Source organism: Chinchilla lanigera, unplaced genomic scaffold (genome assembly GCF_000276665.1).
Source record: "Chinchilla lanigera isolate Chin_1 unplaced genomic scaffold, ChiLan1.0 scaffold00058, whole genome shotgun sequence".
Taxonomy (NCBI): domain Eukaryota; kingdom Metazoa; phylum Chordata; class Mammalia; order Rodentia; family Chinchillidae; genus Chinchilla; species Chinchilla lanigera.
The window spans coordinates 8,727,865-8,754,226 of NW_004955459.1; the positions used below are offsets into that span (position 1 = coordinate 8,727,865).

The following is a 26,362-nucleotide window of genomic DNA, read 5'->3' on the forward strand; positions in this document are numbered from 1 at the left end:
CCAGCTCTACCCTGTTCCCTTCATTACTCGTAGGCAGGCCTTGCTCTGTGGAGTGTCGCGCAGCATGGTTCATGAGAATGCGTCCCTGTAGGAACTGAGCGGAGACAGTCATGGGCAGTCACCATGCCTCTCAGGCCCCGTCTACTCTCACTCTCTATTTGTCCCCTGACTTAGTCTAAATCCTGACACCACAGCACACCAGGAACTTCATAGACCCCACAGTGAGGGCTGGGATGTAGGCCCCATGCACGCGGGGTTTGTTTCATGGGTTGTGGCGTCACCCGCTGGAGCAGAGCCCCGACAGGAAGCTGCTCAGTGGAGGGACAGATGACAAGCCCAGGCCTCTCCTTCATTCCCTTCACCCTACAGTGCCTGCCTCAGGCCAACAAAGAGGTCCTGGTGGCTGTGCGTCCATCTGCTTGGTCCCTCTTCCCCTGCCTGCCCCCACCACATTTCCTCTCTAGTCCCTAGAGGGAGGGAAGGCACTCTCAGACGGCCTGGCCACCTCCTACCAGTAGGTTGGGTGATTGGGAAGGCCTGGCCTCAGGGCGCCAATGAGTGGCCCTGAGTGCTAGGTATGCATGTGGCCCCAGGCCCAGGACGCAGTTCTGTCTCCTCCTTCCCTGGTCCACTGCAGCCTCCGAGGCTGGGCCCATGTGGAGCCTGAGCACAGAGTGGGAGAGAGGGGTCTGTGGATCAGATCTGTCCCCATCCTCACATTCCCCATGTCTGCTTGGTTTGTTTGTTTGTTTGTTTGTTTTTGTTCTTGTTTTTCTTCCGGTACCAGGAATCGAACTCACGACCTTGCGCTTGCCAGGCAGGTGCTTTTGCCGCTGAGCTAAATCCCCATCCCCATCCCCATGTCTGCTTGGGAAGCAGCCATGAAAATAGTGTGGGGACAGCAGAGGGGAGGAGGGGCCTGCACCCCAGCTTGGAGGGCTGGGGTGCTTTCTGGACATGAGGCTGGAGTGTGATGTGGTTTTAAAGCTCAGCACCCTACTCCACTTCCTACAATTTTTATCTTAAGAAGTCTTGTCTTTTCATTCCTTTCCATTTCTCTCTCTGTCTCTCTGGTATTGGGGTTGAACACAGGGCTTCACATATACCCGCTGAGCTACACCCAGCCCCTAAAAATAATTTCAACCTAACAGAGAAGTTTCAAAAGTAGAACAATAAATGTTCAGTATGATTTACTCAGATTTCTTAAGATGTTAACATTTGACCACATTTGCTTCTCCTTCTCCCTCCCTCCTGGTCCCTTAATAAACTTTTCCAGAGAGGTTTCAGGGTGAGCTGCAACTGCAAGCCCTTTCCCCTCGCCGGGTTTCCAGATTTCCTACAAACAAGGGCATTCTTTACAGTCACCACTGTACCAAGATCCCACCCCCATTAGGCAACTACTGCAACACAGCACACCGACTGGGTGGCATCCGGAGGAACTCAGTGTCAGCCCAGGAGCCGAGCCTGGGTATTGCATGGGCAGTGGAGATGAGGGGCAGCTAGTGAGTACAGAGGGCCAGGCTGTACCCAGGGTGATCAGGGAGACAAATCTGCAGAGCTGGCAGCACCGCTTACAGAGGCTGAAACCAAGCCCAGGGCTGAGCTTGCCCCAAAAGCCGTAAGGAGCCTGGAACTCTCGGGCCACCTCAGCGGGCTCAGGTGTGCCCTTTAGTCTGACTCTCCTGGATTCTGTGTGAGGTCCCAGCCTAGAGCCGATGATCCCAGTCGGCCAAGGGCCCTCCGTCTGCCAGAGAAGTGAGTTGCAGTGTTCATTGAGAAGTTCAACGAGAACAGAATGTTCTTAGCGGTCAGGGAATAGGGAGTGGAAGGGCAGGGAAGGAAGAGAAAAAAAATACTTGTGAGCTACTGGCTAGCAGCAGCCTGCTCTGTTTTGCAACCGATGATGTGTCCTGATGAGTCACCTCTTCTCCCAGGGCCCATTCTCTCTGTGTCACCTCCCACGTTGTGTGTCTTGTTCCAGCCACCTGGCACTGTCCCCTCTCACCTTCCTGTGTTCTTGGTGCACCTAGGTGTGGATTATTCATACCTGGGTGCAAATCCCCCCTGCAGCTGGTGTGTGAGCTCAGGAAGGTATGGGGCCATTGTGAGCCTCAGTCCATTCCTGTGGGTTGTAGGAATTCCAGTGGGAAGGAGGGGTTTTGCATATAGTAGGCCTCCAAGGCCTGTATGTAAGCCTGGCCTGGTCATTTGCTGGCCTTAAAGGCCCTCAGCTTCCAAGGCATTTTCTCCCCCAGCTGCAACGGAGCCCTTGCTTGCTGTGAGGACCTCACAGGGTCTGGCTCACCTGCAACGGCACATGGAAGCACTCTGTCCCTGTCTGCCAAAGCCACAAGGGAGACGAGCCGGTAAGTCATGAGCACCATGTGCAGACGCCTAGGAAGCATCAGTGGGTCTCCCCGGAGACCTTCAACCAGGGTTCTGGCCAGAGCCCTGCTCAAAGGCAGGTACAGCTCAGGCAGCCTGCAGAGCCGAAGCTGACTGTGCTCAGCCTGCGCTCAGGGCAGGCTAAGCAGCTTCCTGCAGGGGGAGCGCTCATGGGCGTGAGATCCCTGCACACAGAATTACTGAGGCTGAAGAGCAAGAGATGCTGGGGTACCAGCAGGGCATGGGTTTGGGGCATTGAAGGGGGTTGTGGACAGAATTGGCCAGGTTGGCTGCGCCGGGCCCTCCACCCTCATTAGGGCCTAGGCAATACATAGGGTGGGCAGAATGTGGGCATGCAGGCAGGGGTGTGGAGGAATAGGGGGCTTTCTTGGCTCCCTGGGGTCACCTGGCACCAGTGCATCCTCATGTTCCTTACCTGCCTCTCTTAGCTGCTCCAATTGCAGTTCGAAGGCATCACAAATTGCTCTGTGATGTTCTGGTGCCAAACCATGTCCCTGGCCCACACCCCACCACCCTGGGGCTTGGCACCAGCTGCACTGTCCCTGGAAGACAAGCTTCCTCTGATGGTATAAGTCTCAAAGGCTCTAGTCAGAGGCATCGCCACCTGGCTGGCAGGGGAAGGTGCAGCCTGAGGTTCGGCAGGGCAGAGATACTCCTGTGGTAGATGGTGCAGAGGTTTTGAAGCCACATAGCCTGGTACCACTTGCTCGCTGGATGGCCGGGGACAGGTTATGAACCTCTCTGCGCCCAGTTTTCCCATCAGTAAAATGAGGCCGGAAGGGGTCCTGACCTCTGAGCCATGCTGATCAACATGAGGTCAAATGCGCAGGTCAAATATGCTAATCCAGGTGAACTTCCTGGAGCCATGTGACCCCTGTGGTGGACTGACAACTGGTGGTCAACTTGTAACACCCAGCTGAACTGAGTCAGTGCAATGTTGGGCTTGGGAGGCCCATCTGAGGAGTGTTATGTCAGCAGCATAAAAGGTAGAGCTAGAGAAGAAGAGGAGAGGCTGCTGGGAGCTCGTAGACGTCATTTGGAAAGCTATTAGGGAGTTGCTGGCTTTCTTGGGCTATTCTGCTGGAGAATCTTGTCATGCTGGCTTTCCTGATGAACTTGGCTGTTCTCTTCATCAAAGGAGCTCGGGACCTTACTGTCGCCCACAATGGCTACGGTCCACTTTGAAGGGAGCTCTGGTCCTCACTCTGAGCATCGCTTCCTGGCTCTGGAGGGGAAGATGGTACACTGCTCAGTCTCCTGGAGAAGCTTATCATGTTGGCTTCCTTGATGGGAACTCAAGTTTCCTCATCACCAGAGGAGCTCAGGACTTCACTGTTGCTGAGGATGGCTGTGGTACTTTTCAGGGGAGTCCTGATTCTTACTTTGATCATCGCTTCCTGGCTCCAGTGCAGATCCCTCAGCCTCCTAGCACAGATCCTTCATATCACTGGCACAGACTTTTTAGCTTCTACCACTGACCCTTGGGCCTTCCCAGTGCAGATCCATGAAACAGGCCTGCATGAGACATTATTACAGGCTCTTGGCCTCCAGTTGGACTCGTGGAAGGCATTGTTATGAGCTCTAGGTCTTCAGCTGGACTCATGCGGGATATTATCATAGGATCCAGGCCCTCAGCTGGATTTTTTGGTCTTTAGTATGTGGACAGATTTCCTGCATGCTTTTTGTATATAATTCTTTGAGTGACTGTTATAATCTTATAAAATATGTGTCCTGTATTATATTGTTCCCCTTGCAAAACCCCAAACTACAACAAGCCCTTCTTGAGGGCCCTCAGGGACCTGGCCTGGTCCACTGTCCAGCCACATCCCTCACCACGTCGGGCCCTCCCCAGGGCATCTCTCATGGGCCTCCAGTCCCTATAGTGCCCTTGGCCGAGTAGCTCTCTCCATCCTGCCAGGCAACCCCTACTCCCCCCGCCACTCTCCTCTCAAGTGTCACCTCCTCCAGGAAGCCTCCTGCTGAGATTGACATGATTAACCTCACCCAAGCCTGCAAAATGTTTCATTTTCTTTCTTTTGTGGTGCTGGGACTCAAACCCAGGGCCTCACCCATGCCAGCATGGAGCTATGCCCCAGCCTACCTGCAAAGGCTAAAAAAACAGCCAAGCTGCAGGAGCAGGCACTTGGACCTTGGCTGCAAGGCTGGCCCCCTTCCCTCTGCCCACATTCATCTTGCTGTCAGGGTTGTGAGGATGTTGGAAGAGCCACCTGCCCTGGATCTGCTCAACACTGAGGGCCCATCCCACCTGTGGGCCTCCCCAGGCATTGCCCTGGGTGAGGAGGGTCCCCTTGCCCACAGCTCTGCTTCCTTCCTGGGCAGAGGATATGATACCCTAGCCATCCTTTCCGGGGACATGGCCCCTTGCCCCACCCTGGGACCACAGCTGCCCAGGAGGCCTCTTATGAGACTGCTCACCCTTCCTCCCATCCCTGGCCCCCGCTGAATTCCCTAATGTGCACCCTTCTTGCATCTCCAAGCAGATTTCCTATGCATGGAGTGAGCAAAGGATAGAAAGTGGAGCTGCACCTGCCCTTTAGTGGAATGTGAGTTCCCTGAGTGCGGGCTGCAGCATCTGGTTCACTGTTCCTCCCATGCCCAGCACAGGGCTCAGTGCCTGGCTGAATGAATGAATGAATGAATGAGTGCACTACTTTAGGCGGGGTGTGAGGTTTGGCTTAGTGCTGGAGCACTTGCTCAGCATATGCAAGGCCCTGAGTTCCAGCCCCAGCACTACAGGAAAAAGTGTCCAAATAAGGCTGGGGAATGCAGTGCCCAGTACTTTCTTGTCAGGCATTCCACACCCATGCACAGGGAAGGCTCTGAGAAGTCTCTGGTGGAGAGATGGTTTCACCAATTTCATCCAACACTCTCAGGTGCATCCACACCCTGCCTGTCCCTGACTGCTCATGTGTGACAATGTGCCGCATGAGAGTTACGGGAGTCACTGCTGAATTCTGTGCTGAGTACGAGTCCATCCACTCAGGAGCAGTAGGGATGCTCTGGGGGAGGAGGAGGGGCTCAGATTTAGCACAGAGCTGCGAGGCTTCTCCCCAAAGGCTGCCCTTATGCTTGAGAGTGTCACTGTATGCGCGGAGCTCTGGGGTTGTGAGGTGGAGGTGGCAGGCAGCTCTGAGAGGACTGAGGGGCAGCTGCTCAGAGCCCTTATCCTGGGGAGGCGGAGGTACCCTGCCCAGGTTTTCGGCACCGCCGCTCCCTGTGCGGTGTGGGCCTCTTCCCTCCTGACAACTTTGCCGCATCACTGTGGCTCCTCCAGTACTCTACCTGGCTGTGGGACCAGGGCAGCAGGCCCTGGAGAGGCCTGGGATGGCTCTGGGAGGGCAGAGCACGGCATGTCCCCAAGAAGAGCAGGTGACTGCATGGCACAGGGGTCTGAAGTCTCTTCGATCCCAGTGAGGCGCTCCCAAGAAAGACTTCAGAGTCCAACACATGGTGGCACACGCCTGGATCCCAGCACTCAGGCGGCCGAGACAGGAGGACCTAGAGTTCAAGGCCACCTAGTGAGTTCAAGGCTGGCCTGGACTGACAGTGAGATCCTGACTCAAAACAAGTGGAAAAACTGGAAAACCAAAGCAAACCAAACCAAAACCATGTCCCAAATGTGGAAGCAGCCCAGAGGGAGAGTGGGGGCGCCCTTCAATGTGTGGTTCAGAGCCTCCTCTCCTTTTCAGAGAGGAGCGGGGAGTCCTTTGAAGAGGACCAGCAAGGCCCTGCCCCACTCCGGCTGGAAGTTAAAACTCATTTTGGCCACGACAGACATTGCTGGTTGTTTTCCCAGGTTCCACACACTCCTGTCTCTCCTGGCCTTCCCCTACCCCACATCCTAGAACAAGATTGCTCAACTGTGTAGTCTGGTTTAGGGGTAGACATGTGACAGGTCTGGACACCAGGATTTAGGAAGAAGTTCCCAGGGAAGAACAAAGTTTTTCCAAGGACAGATATTTTAGCCATTTACCCTTCCCTTGTCTTTCTGGAATATGGCTGTGAGTCTTGGAGGGGCAACAGCCATCCTGTCACCATGAGTCAGCAGGTATAAGGTAAGAAGCTGTCGTAGCATCTAAAGCCAAATGTATTTCTACTTGCTTTAACACCTAACAAAGTGGTATTTCTCTTATGACCAGTCAAAAGGAAGCCATAGAGGCAGACGCTGACTGTACCCATGCCAGCAATGCCCACTGCGGGAGACTTTTCAGTCAGTGCACTGGAGTCCCACAGACACTGTGGAGTCACTAGCACACTGCACAGTCTGTGTGGCTGTGTTTGTTCTATGTCCATGTGCACTGAGCTCGTTGTTTTCTGATGAAGGTCTGCTTTTTGGAAGAAGGTGTTGGTCGTGGGCTGAGAGCAGTTTCCATCCTGTTCCTGGGGCTGCTTGTGGCCAGAGAGTCCAACAGCCAGGTGTGCACGTGTAGGTTACGGAGAGATGGTGCTCCACTTGGGGTGTCCTCTACATCAGGCTCCCACTCCCTTGAACTGCACGACAGCCATCCTAAGAGCTTGGGACCTATGGAAGACAGCCAGTCTCAAGGCTGTGGGGAAAAAGGAACCCTCTATACAGTTGTAGGAATGCAAACTAGCACAACCACTGTGGAAATCAGCATGGAGATTCCCCCAAAAAACAAAACTAAAGATTTCATTTCACCCAGCTGCTCCTCTTCTAGGATATTGTCCCCAAAGAGTTAAAGACATCTTGTTACAGTAACACATGCACACCCATGTTTATAGCAGCATAATTCATAAGAGCTAAATCCTGGAAGTGGCCTACATGTCCATCCACAGATGAATGGATAAAGACAATGTGGCATTTAAACCCAGCGGAGTACCACTCTGCCATCAACAACGTTAAACGAATCATTTGTAGGAAAATGGATGCACCTTGAGACCATAATGTTAAGTAGAGTAAATCAGACATGCAAGCTTAAATATTGCATGGTTTTCTTCAGGTGAGAAGCCCAAAATATAAAGAGCAAAAGTAAAAGATGGATAATAGGAAACAGGGAGATAGATCTTTTGCAAACTGGAAAGGGACCAAGAGATGGAGGGAGGGAGAAGAGAAGGGAGAAGCAGACATAAAAGGGATTGAGATGTGTTATGCACATGGTCAGCTCCCCGTGAGTGTAATCATTATGTAAAATAAGTACGCACCGATAAAAATGAAGACGGCCAGTCAGGGTTGAGCAATGAGGAGTGGCCACACCTCTCCCTGGGGATGGGTGTTGACGGCAGGATCTGCATGTCCCTTGTCCCTTGCAGTCCAAGTGCCTGTTCAGGCCTGGCCCATACAGGAGGCCTTGGGTACAGGCTGAGGGTTGGTGGGGTTCATGTGGTGGGCACAGCGGGCTTCATGTAGTGGGCACCCCAGAAGTCTAGCTGCTCCTCGCTCTCTGCCCAGAGGGACATGTATGTCAGAGACATCTGGACCTTGTACCTAGGTCCTTGGGCAGTGGTCAGGGGCTGCCCATGGGTTTACTGTGGTATAGCTGCTCTTGAACCCACTGTGACTTTTCTAGTCTTTCCATACAAGAGTTTTTGGGTTGTGCTGGCTCCTGGCCATTGATGGTTTCCTGAGCCCCTCACAGAGTGAAGATGGACATCTGGGTTCACACTGACCCCAGTTAAGGTGCGGGTCCAGCTAGGGTCGAAGCCAGGATCTGCCTTTGGGGTAAGGTTAAAAGGAGGCTCAGACTTATGTTAGAGCCAGAGCTGGAGGGTCAGCATCAAAGCTCTGAGTTATGATTTTGTTCATCTCACAGATGAGAAGACTGGGGTAAGAAGGAGTCAGAGTTCTAAAGGATGAGAGTGCCTACCACTCCCTCCACCTGCCCACCACTCTTCTGGGCACCTGCCACACCTGTAAGTTATCCCCTATGGTCTAGTCTGCGCGGGTGATGGGACCGACTTCCTGCAGAGAAGCCCTGGCTTTTCATTTCCTGGCCTTTCTGCCTCCTTTGGGTACCCAGGAGGCTGGCAGTAAATGCTGATGGCTTGAATAAAGCCAGTGCCCCAAGGGAAAAACTATACTCCATGGGGGATTTTCAATTCACTTTGATCTTAATATTTTCAAAATATGTTATTGAAAAAAACCAAAATATTTTATTGAACATACAGGATACAAGAAAATTTTGCTATTTATCCATTCACCCATCCATACATCCATTCATCCCACACACATGTTTTGGGATCTACTAATTCTGAGACTTTGCTAAGCACACAAGAAATGAAGGACACATGTGGATTGTCTTCAAAGAGCCCAGACAGGGGATATAATTAGAAGAGCAGACAAATGATGAATAAAGGAAAAGTAGTTTCGCTTCTGAGGGACCCAGAGAAAGACACAGCCTGGCCCAGAGGCATCTCCATCTGAGAGGTTTTCCTAAAGATTTAGCCTGAGTCTGGAAAGATGAGGAGGGAACTATCGTCAGAGAAGAGAAGACATCCTGACGAGATGAGCAGGAAGAGACTGTGCCAGGACCTGAGGTGAGAGAGGGTGGCACAGCCTCTGGGGAACCGGACATGGAGTGAGAGGAGGGCAAGGTGGCCAGCAAGGGGCTTTGTGGCATGTTGTCCTGAAAGCATGGCAAGCCCAGGAAGGAGCCAGCACAGCTGGAGCTGGAGTGGTGTGTTCAGGACCTGTCTCCTGAGACTCACAAAGGTGGTAAGCTTAGGTCTTGGCATGCTGCTAGAAAGACAGGGCAGCCAGAGAAGTGGGTGCTAAGGATGTGACCCATGTAGTACTGGCTCCAAAGTCTCTTAGAGCCACATGGCCTCGAAGGTGCTGGGCAGCCAAGGGCAGAGAAGGGAGTGGGAGGCCATCCGGGAGCTGCCCATGTGGGCTGAGCAGAATTTGTAGCTGACTCAGGGACCCTCATGGGTCAATGGCTCTAAAGGGGTGTGTCAGGCAGTCTGCAGCCTCAGCCCGTGGGCCAGGGGCAGTACCAGTGCATGACCCCAGCCATGCATGCCAGCCTCCAGAGAGTCCCAGGTTCCTGCCTCCTTCTCTGCTGCCCTCATACACTCTTGAAGCTCTGGAGCAGCTGCAGATGAATGGGGATGCTGGGAGGAGTCCTGTGGGAGCAAAATCCCTGGGGCCATTTGCCCGCTACACCAGGTTAGACAGGGGCTCCGGGAGCAGAGTGTAGGTCTCAGAGCTCTTTAAGCCAAAGTGGGGCCTGCTGCATGTAGAAGACCCTCTGAGCTCCATCCCATTTCTTTGGGTAGAGGGGCTGAGGCCTCTGAGGGGGGAAAGTGAGGTCAGAGGTTTCAACAGGGTCAGAGTGTCAGAGAAGCAGGAGGGCTGAGATCTGGGGCTTCTCCTCCCTTTCTGGAGAGGGGGAACGTGTTGTACTTGTATGACCTCAACCAGGAAACCCAAAGCTTGTTAATCTTGAGCACCTGCCAGAATCTTGGCCCTGGTTCTGGGCATGTATCGCCAAGTCTTCAGGCTCTGAATCTTAGAGCTTGTGGAGGAGGGAGGTGGAGGGTTGGAGGGAGAGGTGGGATTCCAGGTACATTGGGTTCCCTCTGCCATCATGGACTCTCCAGGCTTCAGGTGGTGGTGGCTGGTGACTCTGGAGCTTCTACTGAGAGCCAGACATATGCACCCTGTGTTATGTGTATTATTTCATTTAATCCTGGAGCAGTTCTGCAGGGGCAGCCCCACGCACAGGGAAGGAACCAAGGAAGACCTGTAGCTGAGGCGGGATGCATATCAGTGTGAGATGGACTGGGCCGTTGCAGGGTTTCTGGGAAGAACGCCCTTCATGGGTCACAGAGTAGAGGCCCAAGAGCTTCTCAAACCCATTCCCTTCATCCAGAGCTACCAGGAAGCAGAGCCTGGGGCTCAGGGAGTAACAGGAAGGATGGGAACAGAGGCCAGGATGCTCCACTCTGAGAAGCTGCACAAAATCACCCTGGGAAGAAAGGGGAGAGTCCCTCTAGTTGCTCCAGCCTGCTGTCCTTTTGAGTTTCACATGACCCCCAGGGCAGAGTTCTCCAGATGACAGAGCTGCAGGCGGCTGGAGCAGGAAGCATGTGAGGGGGCGAGGCGAGGCCTGTGCACTGTCTCCTATCTTGTAGCAACTCTCACTGAGGCCTGAAAAGGCTGCAAGACATATACATCGGTGGCTGAAGCAGGAGATGACCAAAGTCACCTGCTTCCCAGTCCATTGAGGTGGCTGTGGTGTGGGAGGCAGGAGGTGGTCTGTCCTTTTATGCACATTAGACAGAGAATCCAGCAAATGCAGCGGGATCACAGCCCTGTCTAGAAAGTTCTCAAAAAAGACGCATGTACCCAGGATAAAGAATGGTGGGAGAACCAAGCCCAGAGTGTCTCTGGAGGGTGGTGCCAGGCCTCGGCTTAACACTGGCCACTCCCAGAAGTGGTGGGCGGTGCAAGGGTTGGTGAGATGGCACAGGCCCTGGGTGTTGAGCAGAGCCCAGGGGCCCAGGCAGAGTAGCATGACGAGTAACTGTGCTACGCATCCCAGTAGAGCCAAGCCCGAGCTGAGACAAACCACCTCCTAAGCTTGCCAGCAGCGGTTGCCAGAGTAATCAATACCCATTGTTCTCCCAGACATGTTCCTTCTGCACTTTTGGCCACAGTGTTCCAGGGATGGCCAGGTGTGGGCTTACCTCGTGTGGATGGGCAAGACTTAATGGGATCCGTTCCCTGTTTGCTCTACCACATCCTCTGGCGTTGGGGCCACTGAGTGAGGACAGATGTACTGGATCAGCACAGAGAGCTGGCACCAGGCCTATGAGAACTCAAGTCCTTGAAAGCAGGGTGACCTTGGCCTCGGGCTTCTCTGCTATTGGAGAGAGGTAATCATATGTGGTGTCACTGTCTCAGAGGCCTGTCCTAAAGGATAAGAACATTCCTGGGAAAAGCAAGGAGCAGGAGTGGAATGCAGTGTTCTGGCTTTTCTGTCCCTGCAGGAAGGCACAGTGCCTAGGGCCAGGAGCATGCTGCACAATCAGACTGTCCTGGGGACACACTGGCCTCTTCCAGCAAGGCCTGTCTCCCTCCAAGCTGCAATTTTCTCACTGTAATGTGGCTCCGATAAAGCTGGTCTGCAAGATCACCGGGAAAGCTGGAATCCCACATGGCCAGCTTAGCATTGGCCAGGAGAATAGTGATGTGGACACGGTGGTACAGGCACACCCTTGAAGAGCCCTTAGAAAGGTGGTTTCCCAGGCCAGAGTAAGTATCATGGACAGAGCTGAAGCTGAATCTTGTGTGTGCGTAAAGGCCCAAGTCAGGATGCACCTCTTCCAGTAAAGACCTCTTGAATTCTTCCAGCCCTCACCAGGGGTCCTCACAATGGGCTGGAATTTTTCCAGCCCTTACTGTGGGTCCCTCCTTTAAATGTCTGGATCTCATGTCATTTTCTCCATGTTTTAAAATCCTTAATCACTGAAGTGGGTATTTGTCATCTGTGTGGGGCCTTACTTGAAAGTAAAGCCCTGTTGTGTGAGTACTGGTAGGAGATAAGCTACCCACTGTCCAAGCTGAAGGGGACTGACAGTCCCTACACTGTTTCTGGGCACATGGGTAAGGGACACCCCTGCCTGGGGGACACTCAAGTAGGAGACGTGAAACAGAGTTCAACTGCATTTTCCATGCAGTGCCCACAGGTACCAGCAGTGGTCTTGGTGTCCAGTCACCATGGTGGACCTCACCTAGAGGATCCTGGGGCTATGTGTTTGCTTTAGGGAGTCCATTGGCTCATGTCCATTTCATAAGCTTATTCTCCCATCTTCCTGTTGAGTTCTGAGCACCTCACACCCAGAGTTGAGCTTCTGTTGTTTGCACCCAATACACACATTTGCCTTTGCATGGTACCAACTGTTCTAGGTGAGCACCTAACCTTGTCCCACTGGACTATGGTCTCAGGGACAGGAGGTTGCACTGCACTCTGCCAGACCTCAGAAAATGCCTCCTGGTACAGAGCAAGTGGAAGGGGTGCTTGGACTTGGCCTTCAGACCCATGTGGCATAGCACCCAGGTCCTGCCACTTACTGAATTGGGACTAAATGCAGTTATTCAATCTCCATGAGTCTCAGTTTTCTCATCTGTAAAATGTCCATAAAGATATTTACTTCCCTGGTTCTGGAGGTAGAATTGAGGGTCATGCTAAGTGAGAGGGGGACTTCAGCAGCTCATAAACCATCCCCTCATGTTGGGACTGGCCAGTAAATGGGGACAGGGACAGGGGACAGGTTGAGGCACTCCAGTATTGACTGGGAGTCCAGCTGTGAGGAGCTATGGCGGACAGAAGCAAAGATCTGGTAATTAACTCTGGATTTCTCTTGGTTAGACTTTCATTTTACCATGTTTAATGAATGTGTGTGATGTGTGTGTGGGGGTGGAGGTGCTGGGAATGGAATCAGGGCCTTCCTGCACATACAGAGAAGTGCTCTACTGTGGAGCCACACCCAGGTTCTTAACATTTCTTGATTGATGGCTTGTTGGAAGATAAAATTTCAGTCTTTTCTACGTTCTCAGCCTCTGCTAGGATTTGGAAATAGAACTGAATCTGTGGGGTGTGGGGGAGACAAATGCATACTGCGTTCATCATAGAGTCATCTGTGTTAAAATAGTAATTTACAAGTGCATACAATCATCTATTCAGTGCCTTTCTTATGCCAAGTATTATACAAGTGCCCTACATACCTTATCTCACTTAATTGTCATGAAATTCTCAGGAGGTTGGTGGTGTTATAAACCCCATTCTATAAAAGTGGAACTAGAGGCATAACAACCTGCCCAAGCTCATATGGTAAGTCAGTAGTGGAGCTGAGGTTTGACCCAGATGTGTCTGACCCCAAAATCTATTACCCAAACCACTGCTATATACAGCTTTGACAGAGACAGACTCTGGGTATTAGGGACATCTGAAATGGCCAGGAAAGTCAAGGAAGACTTCGAGGAGAAGGTTGTATATGTCCAAACATTCACAAAGATAAAGAAGATCTGAAGAGGCAGATTGGAGGAGAGGTGCCTGCCAGAGCCTGAGATTGTCAGGCCACAGGTGCTTTGGGGCACTCCCAGGCAGGTGGGTCTGGTAGAGTACGAACTGTGAGCAGGGGCAGCGTGGGGACAACTTAGCTGTAGTGCTAGACACCCCTTGGGGGCCTAAATCACCTAGTACAGAAGATGATTACTGCTTATCTTTGGATTTCCATACCCAATGTGGGGTGAAATGAAAACATCTGATTGAGACAGGGCAGATGAAGGAGCTTGGTATTTTTGGATTTTCCCAGCAGTTCGTAGGTGAATACTTTCTTTCAGTTTGGCACAGTTGGATTCCTGTCCTGGTGAGGACAGTCTTTCAGCACTGATGACTCTAAGCAAGGATGGGACCTGAGTCATCCTGGAAGTGTGTCAGTGTGTGACATCCTCACCTGACTTCACAGCTGTTGGGGAAGGGAACAGCTGAGCAAGCGGCCTAGTGGGCATGGTCCTGGATTTTACAGCCAGGCTCACTGGCAGAAGTCATTTTCCTTCCTGAAATGTTTACACAGCAGAGATGGTTATTGCTTGGATTTTAAAAAGTTTTGTAGCTGGTTATAATTTTTGACATTGGAAATGTCCTCATGCATCACACAGCTGTCCAATTTCCTGAAGAACCAAGGAGAAAATTCCCGGGGCTGTCTGCAGCCACAGAAGTTGTCATGATGCCAGACCACAGCCAATGTCACCATGGACAGCTCTGCAGGGTCAAAACTAATTATCTGTGCACTCACTCATTCATCCATTTATTTGTTCTACTTGCTCACTCCTTATTTGTGACCCTGTCTTTGTTCTGGTAACTATTTCTCTGACATCCTCTCACAATCTCTATGAAGAGGAAAGGCCAAGAAGGGAAGTTCTCTAACACCGCCTCCCTCTTTCTTTTCTGCATTGTTGGCATTAGCACCAAGCATTTCACATGTTGGGTAAGCGCTCTACTCCTACACCCACAACTCTTTCTATTTTTGAGACAGGGTCTTGCTAAATTTCCCAGGCCAGTTTTGCAACTTGTGCTCCTCTTGCTCCAGTGTCCTGACCAGCAGATACACAAGGTGTGTGTCATAGCACTAACATTCCTTCTTAATTTCTTTCATCAGCTTGTCTTTCTCAGGCCAGACTTCAGACATGGGTGAGCAAGGAAGACAGAAGACAAAGCATACTGGAACTTCAGAGGGACACATGTTGAAACTACTTATGGTCTCTTTATGGACAAAACAGAGGAGAAAATGTTAATGTGTCCAGGTAGGTGTCCTTGGAAAGTTGCTTAATGTGTGTGAGTCTCCATTTGCTGCAGCCTAGAGAGTAAGAGTACGGATAGCTGTGACGTATTAGGTGTGCATCTCCTCCCAGAGCTTTGGTGAGCACAGCACTGCATGATCTTATTCGGCTTCACGATGACCATATAAAGTTGTTCATTCAGCCAATCCTTTCTTGTCCCTGAAGAAGAAACTCTTTTTCTAGGTCACAGCTGTCTGGACAATGGAATAATCTAGCCCCCCCCAAAGCCTAGCACTTAATAGGACTCAATATGTGTGAACCGAGATTATTGTTATTTGATAATTGGGTGGAGATTTAGCCGATTCATAGCTTCACTCAGGCAGGATGAGTGATGGCTTGGGAGAACAGTGAGGATATCTCTAGAGGTGTCTAGGCTTCAAGTCTCTCAAGGTAGGCTGTACATGTGCTTTGTCCTTGTCCCTTTCCTCCATGAATGGGATGGGGTTGTATGCACACATTCATGAGCTTTGTGTATGTCTCAAGGCAGGCTGGAACTAAGAACATGAAATGGATAACAGAGCAAATGTAAATTCAGTAAGATCTCAGCAGGCAGTAATGGAGAGCCACATTTAACAAGAGCCACACTTAGCAATTTAACCATGGTAAATTTATGATTCTGTCTTTATAGTTCAGTTCAATTTAACAAGCATTTATGTAGTACTATATACCATATTCCATATATTGGAGATGAAAAGTTACATAAAGAGCAATACCTACTCTTAATGATCTTCTTTCCCTTTAAAAAGTGATGCCTAAGTGAAAGGTATCGCTTTGCCATCCTGTCTTCCCTCCACAGACTCTCCATGTCCTTGGTGGAACCAGTTTTTCTATTTTCTTCTTAGCCTCTGCCTTAGTTACTTTTCTCATTGTTGAGACAAAATACCTGATGGCCAAAGTTAAGGGAGGAAAGGTTTATTTGGCTCACAGTTTGTAGAGATTTCAGAGATTTAGTCAGACTCACAGTTTGTAGAGATTTCAGAGATTTAGTCAGCTGGCTCCAAGGCAGGGTGGCATAGTAGACAAGCATTGCAGAGGAGGAACAGTTCATGGTGGGCAGTAGGTAGCAAAGCAAACAAAAGACCAGACAAGCCTCTTTCTGTCCCTTATATTGTATCCAGGCTATCAGGATTAGGGTGGTGATAAACCAATCAGTGGACTGATTTAGTAATCACCCATCCTTAATCCTAGCATTGCACCATGAATCAATCACATATTCTAGATTAAGCCACCTTTTAGAAAGTCCCTGTGACTAATGATGCTGTGGGGGGGACATCTAGACACAAGCTATGACAGCCTCCACAGAAGCTCACAGGAAACACAGAAGGACTATGGCGCTAGACAGATTTCCTTCACTATGACAAAATACCGGAAATAATCACTTAGAGGAGGAACAGTTTATTTTGGCTCATTGCTTCAGGTTTCAGTCCATGGTTGGCTGGTTCCATTGCTGTGGGCCTGAGGTGAGGAAGAACATGGCAGAAGCATGTGGTGGTAGCCAGGTGGTAGCTGCCTCATGGCAGCCAGGATTCAGAGAGAGAGAGAGAGAGAGAGAGAGAGAGAGAGAGAGAGAGAGAGAGAGAGAGAACTAGCCAAAGGAAAAGGGGCCAAGGCCAAATGTAGTCTCCAAGGCCATGCTCCATGATCCCTTCAACCACCTGTTTGTGTACCTCCTATAAGGTTATCAAATTATAATCTCCTCAGTGGAGTGATGAAGTTAGAGTCCTCATAACCTCATCACTTCCCTAAAAATCACTGGTATCAAGCTTCAACACAAAGAGACATTTGGGAGACATACCACCCATGACATCCATTGATACTGGTCTTTCTTCTTGGCTGTACACACATGAATACCCTCTAATATGGGATACTTCTTCACATTATAATTTTTGGTGGGAAACAACTTCATGCTTAAATTTTCCCATCTTTGACTAGTGGGGTCTTTCTTATTTATGTACTTATTATCTTCCTGCCCTGCCAGGAATTGAATCTAGGGTCTCATAATGTGCTTTGCCACTGAGCTATATCCCCAGCCCCCTAGTATTTAACTCAGGTTGACTTCTAAATACATTTAATTTCATCCTTGTAGTCCTTAAAATTTAAAAAAGTGTTTTTTAAAAAGAATTTGAGAGACTATGAGGAATACAGAAGACAAAGAATATATATGTATAGCCAAAACAATCAATATAAATTTTCCCAAATTAAAAGACTTAAAACAAAATGACAACCTACATTTCATACACAGTGAAATTGATCCAGCAGGTCAACAGTGAGACTTATAGTAAGATCATTGTATTTTGAAGACAAAAATCTTTGAGAAATCCAGGACAAAACATCAAGGCAGTAGTCCAACATGATAGAAACTAGCCACATGTGACCATTAAAATTAAAGTTACAAATTCAGTTCCTGTCACATATGATAGCTAGTGGCTACCATGTTAGGCAGCACAGATGTAAAATATTTACATCACCACAGAAATTTCTATTGATGGCTCTTCTCTAAAGAAAAGTTAGATTAGCATCAGACATTTTGTCAGAAGCTTTTCATGCCAGAAGGTGATAGATGAGCAGTGCTCTAAGGTATTGGAAAAAAAAAAAGAATATATGAGTTAAAGAATTACTTCTTGCCTAAACAAAGGCAAGGCAGGGGACGTTGCAATTCCTGACTTGAAATTATTCTACAAAGTTATTTTGATAAAAACAACATGGTGCTGGCAAAAGAACAGACCTGAGAATCAGTAGAATAGATTAGAAGATGCAGAGACAACCTCAAACACACTCAGTCACCTTATCTTTGACAAAGGAGCCAAACATATTAACTGGAAGAAAGATAGCCTCTTTAATAAATGGTGCTGGCAAACCTGGCTTTCCACTTGCCAAAGACTAAAAACTAGACCCATTTCTATCACAGTGCACTGAAGTGCATCAAAATGTGTGAAAGACCTAAATATTAAAACAGAAACACTCAATCTTCTGATAGAGAGAATAGGCTGAACTCTTGAAGACATAGGTATAAGCAAAGATTTCATGAATAAACCCTCATCTCACAGGAAATAATGTAACACATCAATAACTGGGATCTTATCCTTTTAAAAAGCTTTTGCACAATGAAAGAAATCACCAACAGAGTGAAAAGACAACCCAAAGAGTGGGAAAAAGTTTAGCCAATTGTCCTTTAGACAAAGGACTTATATCTGGAACATAAAAAGATTTGGAAAAAGTCAGATCCCCCAAATTTAAAGATCCAATCAAAAAAGGGGCATCTGAGATGAATACATACTTCTCAGATGAAAAAATTCATATGGCAAATATATAAATATATTTTAATAATATATGAAAATAAATATATGAAAAAATGTTTAACATCCTTGGTCATTAGAGAGATGCGAATTAAAGCAACACTGAGATTCCATCTTACTCCAGAAAGAATGGCTATCAACAAGAAATCAACCACTAACAAATGCTCAAGTGGCTGCATGGAAAAAGGAATCCTTCTGCACTGTTGGTGGCAGTGTAGACTGGTGCAGTCACTGTGGAAATCAATATAGCAATTCCTCAAAAAAAATAGGATTAGAGGTACCACTTTACTCAGCTACTCCACTTCTGGGTATCTTTCCAGAAGAATTAAAAGTGTCAAACCACAGCAATATATGCATACCCATATTTATAGCAGCACAGTTTATGATAGCTAAATCATGGAAACAACCCAAATGCCCATCAACTGAGGAAAGGATAAAGAAGATATGGTTTTTATAGAATGGAGTAGTACTTTCAGCCATAAAGAGGAATAAATTAGAGGTATTTCTAGATAAATGGGTGCAATTTGAGACGATACTCTTGTGTGAAATAAATCTGACTCACATATGTAAACATCTCATTGTCTTCCTGGTGTGAAAAACTGAAAGAGCAAGGACCAAAATGTGCAATAGCTATTGTGAAGTGGGAAGAAATTGTTCAATAAGAAAGAACTATGTGGTGGAAGAGGGAAAAAAAGGAAAAGAAAAGGGAAAACAAATGATTAAAAAAGGATACAATGGAAACAAAGCTTTCTAAATAGGGGTGGGAAGATGGGTTGAATGGAGGAGAGGCAATTGGGAAAAATAGAGAAATCAAAATATATCATGTACAGATACAATTTCCCTATGATGAGTAAGATGTTTATGTATATCTAAAATATACCCATAAACTTCATTATATTAAAAAAGATTACTTCTTGACAAATGGATCTTTGAGTATAAAGACAGCAAACTGTTACAAATACATAAGAACTCAGGGAATATAATTCACTTGAGCCCTGCCTGAGACATCTACTAGGCATGAGCCTTAGGCAACCAGTGTGACTGGAGATAAATCCACTGAGTGGATTTGCCACTGAGCTATATCCCTGGCCCCCTAGGATTTAATTCAGGTTGACTTCTAAATATAAGGAGTAATGTTGAACATTAAATACATATTCACCTAAACATCTAAAACAGAACCATTATGCTTTAGTCTGTTTTCTGTTGCTATAAGAAAACACCTGAGGTTTGTACTTTTATAAAGAAAAAAGGTGTCTTGGTTAATTTTCAGTCATTGCTGAGACAAAATACCCAACACCCAAATTAAAGAAGGAAAGGTTTATGTAGCTCACAGTTTGTAGAGGTTTCAGCCCACAATCATCAGGCTCCAAGACAGGGTGGCATGGCTCAAAGGCAACGGTGTGCAAGGTGGTAGAAGACAACAAAAGCAACAAGTGCAAAAGGAAGGAACAAGCCTCTTTTCCTCCCTTATATTGTAAGCAGGCTACCCACCCCCAGGGTGGGTGAAGCACTCACACCATCTCCCTGTCCTCTTCTTGCACAGGATGAGGATGTTTACAAAGTGAGGACCCTGGCTCCCTGCTGAGTCACTTAGTTAAACTTCTAAACTCCTCAAGTTGACACAATAAACAACATCCCAGAGCCATAAGGGCATGTCCTCTACACCCCAGGATGTAGAACTGCTGAGTTACTTAGTTAAGGTTCTAGACTTCTCAAGTTAACACAATGTGTCAACCATAACAAAAGGTGTATATAGCTCACAGTTCTGTATGTTCAAAAACTTGGTGTCACTATCTGCTCAGCTCCTGTGAGGGCCTCAGAGTGGATGGCATAACAGTGGGGGAGCATGTGCAGGAGTGGTGAGCAGCACATGTAGATGAGGGACTGGGGGAAAGTGCTAGGCTCCCTTATAACAATTCATTCCTGGGAGAATTAATCCTGTCCCATGAGCCCTGCATCAATTACTTCCAGAGGGAAACATGGCATAGTATGTAATACCACTGTGTCCCAACAGTCTATCTCTGAGACGACTGTTGAAGAAGGCCTCCACTGAGCCAAGTAATGTGGTGAGTCTGACTCTGCCAGCCAGTCTTACCAGCCTCTGCAGTTGAACAGGGAAACAGTAGTGCATAAGCAGAGCTGGGAAGCTTCCCTTGGCAGGAAGGGTGGCTGCTGGAGCAGGATCCAGAATGACACATCGGAGGTCAGCACAGCAAGGTCAGGGTGGTGGCACAGTGCCTAAGCACAGTACTTGCTCAATGTATGATGAGGGTCTCCAGCCCACCTGGTGTGTCTGTGAGTTACACGATTCCCCCATCCCAGACATGTCTTCTTACTGTTTTTTTTAATCTTTTTTTTTCATGGACCTTTTCAAAAACATAAAAGTAGTGAGAGTAGTGTAATGAACCCAATTGGCTCATCATTCTTTCAACAATAATATACAGCCAGTCTTAATATTTCCCCATTTCCACAACTCCACAAATAATTAGGAAGCAGACCTCAGACTTACCATTTCAACTGTATTTCAGAATATATTTCTAAAGGAGGATTCCTTTAAAATATAACTACAATACTATGATCATGGTGACAGGTGTGTGCTGAACTAAAATGAATAGCTTTTTGATTTTTAAATAGCTTTCATAGCTTTTTGATTGTATTATCCTTTTCATACGTGTGAATTCAGTTTGCTGAAATTTTAAGAATGTGTACATTTGTTTTTATAGGAGGCACTGGTCTGTAGTTTTCTTGGGAGTGCTTTGCTTTTCATATTAGGGAGATGCTGGTTTCAAACAATGAGTGGAAAGCATTTCTCTTTGATACTCTGTAAGACTTTGTGTGGCACTAGTATGTCTTCCTTATTAAATTATTTTGCAGACTTCACAGCTAAGCACATGGGCCTGAAGTTTAATTTGTGAGGTTTTAAGCTACAAATTAAATTACTTTAATAGACATAGGGCTTTGGTAATTTCTGCTTTTCAAGGATTTGTTCATTTCATCTTGGTTGTTAATTTACGGGCATAAAGTTGTTCATAATATTCTTTTATTATCCTTTTGCTATATTAGAATCTCTACTGATGTGAGGTGTGTTGTTCTTGATGCTATGTCAGGGATTTAAGTCCTCTGTCTTTCTTTCTTGATCAGTATGGCTTGAGCTTTACCAGTTTTATTGAGCTTATCAAAGGACCAACTTTGATTTTATTGTCTACCTCTACTTGTTTTTGTTTTCTATTTAATTGATTTCTAATCTGATCTTGGTTATGCAGTGATTTTTCTTTAAATTTGAATTTCTATTTCTTTTCTGATTTCTTAAGTTAGAGGGCCAAGTTATTGGTCTGAAACCTTGTTTTTCAACATTGGCATTTATTGCTATATTTTTCCCTTTGGGTACTACATCACACAGATTACATCACACAAAGTTGGATACTCCACGTTTTCATTTTGGTTCAGTTTAAAACACTTTCTCTTTCCAATTGTTTTTTTCCTCTTCCTTGAATTATTTGGAAATGTGTTTTTCAGTTCTAAATATTTGGATATTTTCCATATAACTTTATGTTATAGATTTCTAATTTAATATCATTGTGGTCAGAAAATATGCCTTTTCTGATCTGAAAACTTAAATATATTGCGATTATTTTATGGGTCAGAATATGGTCTATACTGGTAAATGCTTGTGAAGTTAAAAAAAAAAAAACAAAAAGTATGTTTTGTTGTTGTTGGCTAGAGTATTCCATTAGGTTGTAGGGATTCCGCCTGACCTAACTGCAGTCATCTTGAGTTGTCACCAGCATGGTTGCCACTGAATAACCCTAGCTGGTTTCCCCCACACAGCTCCCACACTATAAACAAACAAAACCATTAGAGTTATATGTGGACTGATAGTAGCTTAAGATAAATCAGGTACATTCCAGATTGGATAAAGTCCAGTTTTGTCCTGATCACTTTAAATGCCCCTTCTTCTCACCCAAATCCCAGGTGTTTACTGGTCTTGCTGCTGTCCAGGACCATCCTTCTTTAAGTAAATCCCCCGACAGATTGCCTTCTGTGCAGTCATGCATCCTTGTGCCCCTTCGGTTTAGTCTCATGGCACCCTGGGGCTGGTTCTCATACCCAGCAATTGAGTGGTTCTGGAACACAGGTGAAGTTAGTCAGTAGTGTTTTCAAGTCACCTGTATACTTATTGACCTTCTGTCTACTTGTTCTATCAATTATTGAGAGAACAGTATTGAAATATCCAACTACAGTTGTGCATTTGTCTATTCTTCAGTTCTAGAAGTTTTTGTTTTATATATTTTCAAGCTCTGTTATTAGGTACATAAATATTTAGGATTATAATGTAATCTCAATAGGTTGGGCCCTTTTAAATTAAACATGACATTTTTAATCCTTTGTAATATCATTTGCTTTGAGTTTTAATTTTATCTGATAATATATAGCATTATAACTTTCTTTTGATCAGTAGCATGCTATATCTTCTTCCATTTCTTGCTTCTAATTTATTTATGTATAATTAGAATACAGTTCTTATAGACAGGATATAGCTGAATCTTTTTCCTTTTCTTTATTTTATGCTTCCTCCTCCTTTCCTTCCTCCCTCGCTCCTTTCCTTCCTACTTTCCTTCCTTCCATTTTATTTTTTTGGATGCTGGGGATGGAACCCAGGGTCTCATGCATGTTAGGAAAACGCTCTACCACTCAGCTATATCCCTAGCCTTTTTTTTCATACTACTTTTTTTCATATTACTTTTGTGATAGGGTCTTGCTAAATTGCAAGTTGGCCTTGAATGTGGTCCTGCTTTTCAGCCTCCTGAGTACCTGAGGTTACAAGTGTGCATCACCACGCCCAGCTGAGAAAAGAGCTTTGATGTTTGATAAGGCCCAGCACTATCAAATCCATCCTATCAGGCACCACTGCATTCACCCACATACTGACTTCAAAACCTTTCCAGTTTTGCTAGTTCTTCTAAGACTGACCCATAGTGCTTTCCAGTCAGTTCATGCTGGTGACTTGGGGGCTAATTGATCCCCACAGCCAGCACAATCCTAAGGCCTCTCTCTGTTTCCTTCTGCACATATGTGGATATCATGAAGTTCTCTCATCTACCAGTGTTTTGTTTCTACTCCCTCACTTTAGGAGATTCTAAGGGAAATCTTAGTACCTAGTTATGTCAGATGCTTTCTGTGGTCTTTAGCTTTGCTATTTTAGATGCTTTGTTTATTTGGGGTAATTTGAGAAGATGAAAAATTCCACTGTCATTTTACTAGAAACCCAATGCTCAATTAATTTTTTTACATAATTCTACTAGATTAATACAGAGGCTTAATTGACTAGAAGCACAAAAGGAGCAGATCATTATTGCCAAATATGCAACCACAAGATGTAATTTTAGGCCATACTGCAGAAAGCAGTAGGAGGAGGTGGTCCTCCCTGCTCTTCTCTGGTCGCCCTGGGTGCAGCACAGCACTGGGTTCTGTACTGGGTACCACCTATGAAAGACACATTTGTGAAGCACACTCAGGGATGAGGGGCAGTCTGAAACCATGCTGCCCAAGTACGGGATTACCATGAACATTTAACTGGGACAAGAGAAGATGAGGGGGCAGTCGGACCATCACTTTCAGACACTTGATCATGAAAGAAGCAAATGGACTTGTCTCTCCCTGGATGTTCATTCCTTTGGTTGAGGGAGAGACCCATTTGGACTTAAAGAAGAAATTTTTTTTCCCAGCTGGAGGCTGTATGTACACTTGGTGTGTATATTCTGAGGATTGCCAGTGGCAGGAGCTTACACTGTACCACCTCTAATATCTCTGAAACTCTAGACAAGCTCTGGGGTTTTCTCGCTCCAAATACTATTACTCTGTAAACCTCTGTGATGAACTCAGCATTGTACTAGGTGTTGATGAGGCTTAAGGTTGGTTGTGGGTTACAGAAAACCAACAGTCACATTTTATACTCAAATATGCCATGAATTAATTGATATGATTAGATTGATGTATCCATGCAAACAAAAGCAGATAAAAGGATTAGCAACTAAAACTTCTGGAGTGCTACTCCATATCCAGACACTGTCTATGTGTCTTCTCATCTCACCTCAAAGGTAAGTGCTGTTATTTACTTCATAAAAGAAGGTGATGCAAGTTATTCAAAGATATGTAACTAGCAAGTGGCCGTGCCGAGACTCAAATACAGTTCTATTTTTCTCCAAATTTGTGCTCTTAAACATTTCAGTAGGACAAATTTTGGAGTTTTGAAAAAATTGGTATCTTATGACTCAAAAGGTGATCCTGAGGGAAGGAAAAGGATTAGCACAAATGGGAAGTTCTTACAGCCAGGCACCAATAGAAAAGTCATAATTTCATCCTCAGAAATCATGTTTGATTAGCCTAAATGATCAACCAGGACCCATCAGGAGTGAACAACTAAACCCATCATTTTTACAAAGAGAAATCAATATAAAACTGTTCACTAGATATAAACTGGTCAGTTAAGTAATTGAAAAGACAAGAAGGAAATTAAGTTATGCTGGAGGTAGTAATGCCTGTTAATGGACACCATCCCAAGGCTGGAAAAATGAGGGAAGAGACCAGAATTATATTTCACTTAAGAGCTTGGACCCAAAGCTTTCTGCTTTGGGGAGGATCTGCTGCTGTAAGAGTTAAGAAATGTGGCCTGATTATACTCAAGGGAACAGGAAAGGTACAGAAAGACCAAAGCCTGTCTTCTGCCCCAGCCCTGAGCCTTCCTCTAGTGCCCCCTATTGGCAGATCTTGGTATAGAACCAGCTGGCAGCACAGAGGGCTGCAGAGCCCAGTCCCAGCGTCACAGTGTGAGGGAAAGATGTCTGAGGTTTTGAGAGCTGAACACATAGAGGCCGACGAACATACAGCAGGAAACACACGCTCCAGGTCCCAGGGCTGGCAAACCACTTACACTCTGTTTCCGCATCCAGCCTTCTACAGGTACTGGCTGCTTTGATGACTTCTGGGCTCATTCCTGGGGTTTGGATGGCGCCGACCTAACTTTTTCCTTACCATTTCTCCGTCCTTGGCAGGAGCCCCTGCCCCGCTGGCTAGCACAGCCTGATCCTTGCAGACTTGGAGCTCGGCACAGACCCAGGAGCCCCGGGAGCACCCTGGAATCTCCTGACACATTCCTTGGCCTGGCCTTGTGCCCTGCCCTGGCAGGCCCAGTCTGGCAGAGTGGCTGCATCCTTCCATCTGTCTTGATGCTGGAAACAAGGAGCTCAGCTCCCCTGAAGCCACCACCTGCCTCTTGGGGGTCTGAGGCACTTTGGCCAGGGCTAGCCCCGGTGTCAGCTTCCTGGGAGCCGGGGCTGGGTGGGCTGACATTCAGACATGTCTGGCTCCTGTTCTGAAGGGTAACACCTGTTTCAGAGGAGGAGGACCCTCCTGTGGGGAGCTGGGCTTGTGGTGGGTGGGGTGGGTGGAGGCTCATTACTGCTCATCCATCCTGTACAGCAGCCCCAGAAAATATTTACTTGTTTTTATATATTACTGTTTTTTATTCTCTATGTCTTTTCATTTTCTTTGTAGTTTTTCTTTGAAGGCGGGTGTGTTGGCCCACACCTGTAACCTGAGCACTTGGGGAGGCTGAGGCAGAAAGACTGTAAATTTGAGCCCAGCCTGGCAACTTGGAAACTTATTGATATTCTCTTTCAAATAACAAATAGAAAAGGGGTTGGGATGTAGCTCAGCACAAAATCCCTGGGGTCCACCCCCAGTACCTCCAGAAAAAAAAGGTTTTCTTTGATAAAATTTACCATGTGCTCATTCCGGGGCAGGATGCGCTTAAGTGCTTCAAAACAAAGGGACCAACTTTTCTACTTTGGTAGAACTCAGACTCCAGTGTTGGACATGGAGCATTGCTGACTAAGGAAATGGGACAGGCCTGGATTCCACACCCTCAACCCAATATGTGCAAAAATACAGGTTCAATGTCCTGTAATCCACATGCATTTTTCTTTTGAGACGTCATTTTCTTAGAAGGGTAAATCCTTAGAGGACCATGCGTAGCCTGAGGTTCCTTTTGGTTTTCTAGGTGATGCTTAAGCTCTGGATGGTTCATGTAGCCCCATGGGATGGGCCTGTTCCATGAGGTGACACTCTCCCGAGCCTTTCAGCCTGCCTCCTGCCGGCCTGGTCCCTCGGTGTATGAGCACTCATGCACACACATAGGCATCATGTGTGCACACACACTCACACGCCAGTTGTCGTCATCTCCATCTGCAGTCATCCCTATCTCCTTATTCCCCGCTAGTGTCCCTCTTCCCACAAGCAGACACACGGCTGAGTGGAGCTGGCACATCAGGAC

The 26,362-nt window shown here is 47.0% G+C and overlaps 1 long non-coding RNA gene across 1 annotated transcript; it reads left to right on the plus strand.

Moving 5' to 3' along the window:
- Positions 1-1,970: 1,970 nt before the first annotated feature.
- On the plus strand, positions 1,971-25,589 carry LOC106149988. The gene is made up of 3 exons (XR_001236496.1): positions 1,971-2,366; positions 14,554-14,698; positions 25,083-25,589. It is a non-coding gene; the product is annotated as an uncharacterized LOC106149988 (long non-coding RNA).
- The last annotated feature ends 773 nt before the right edge of the window (positions 25,590-26,362 follow it).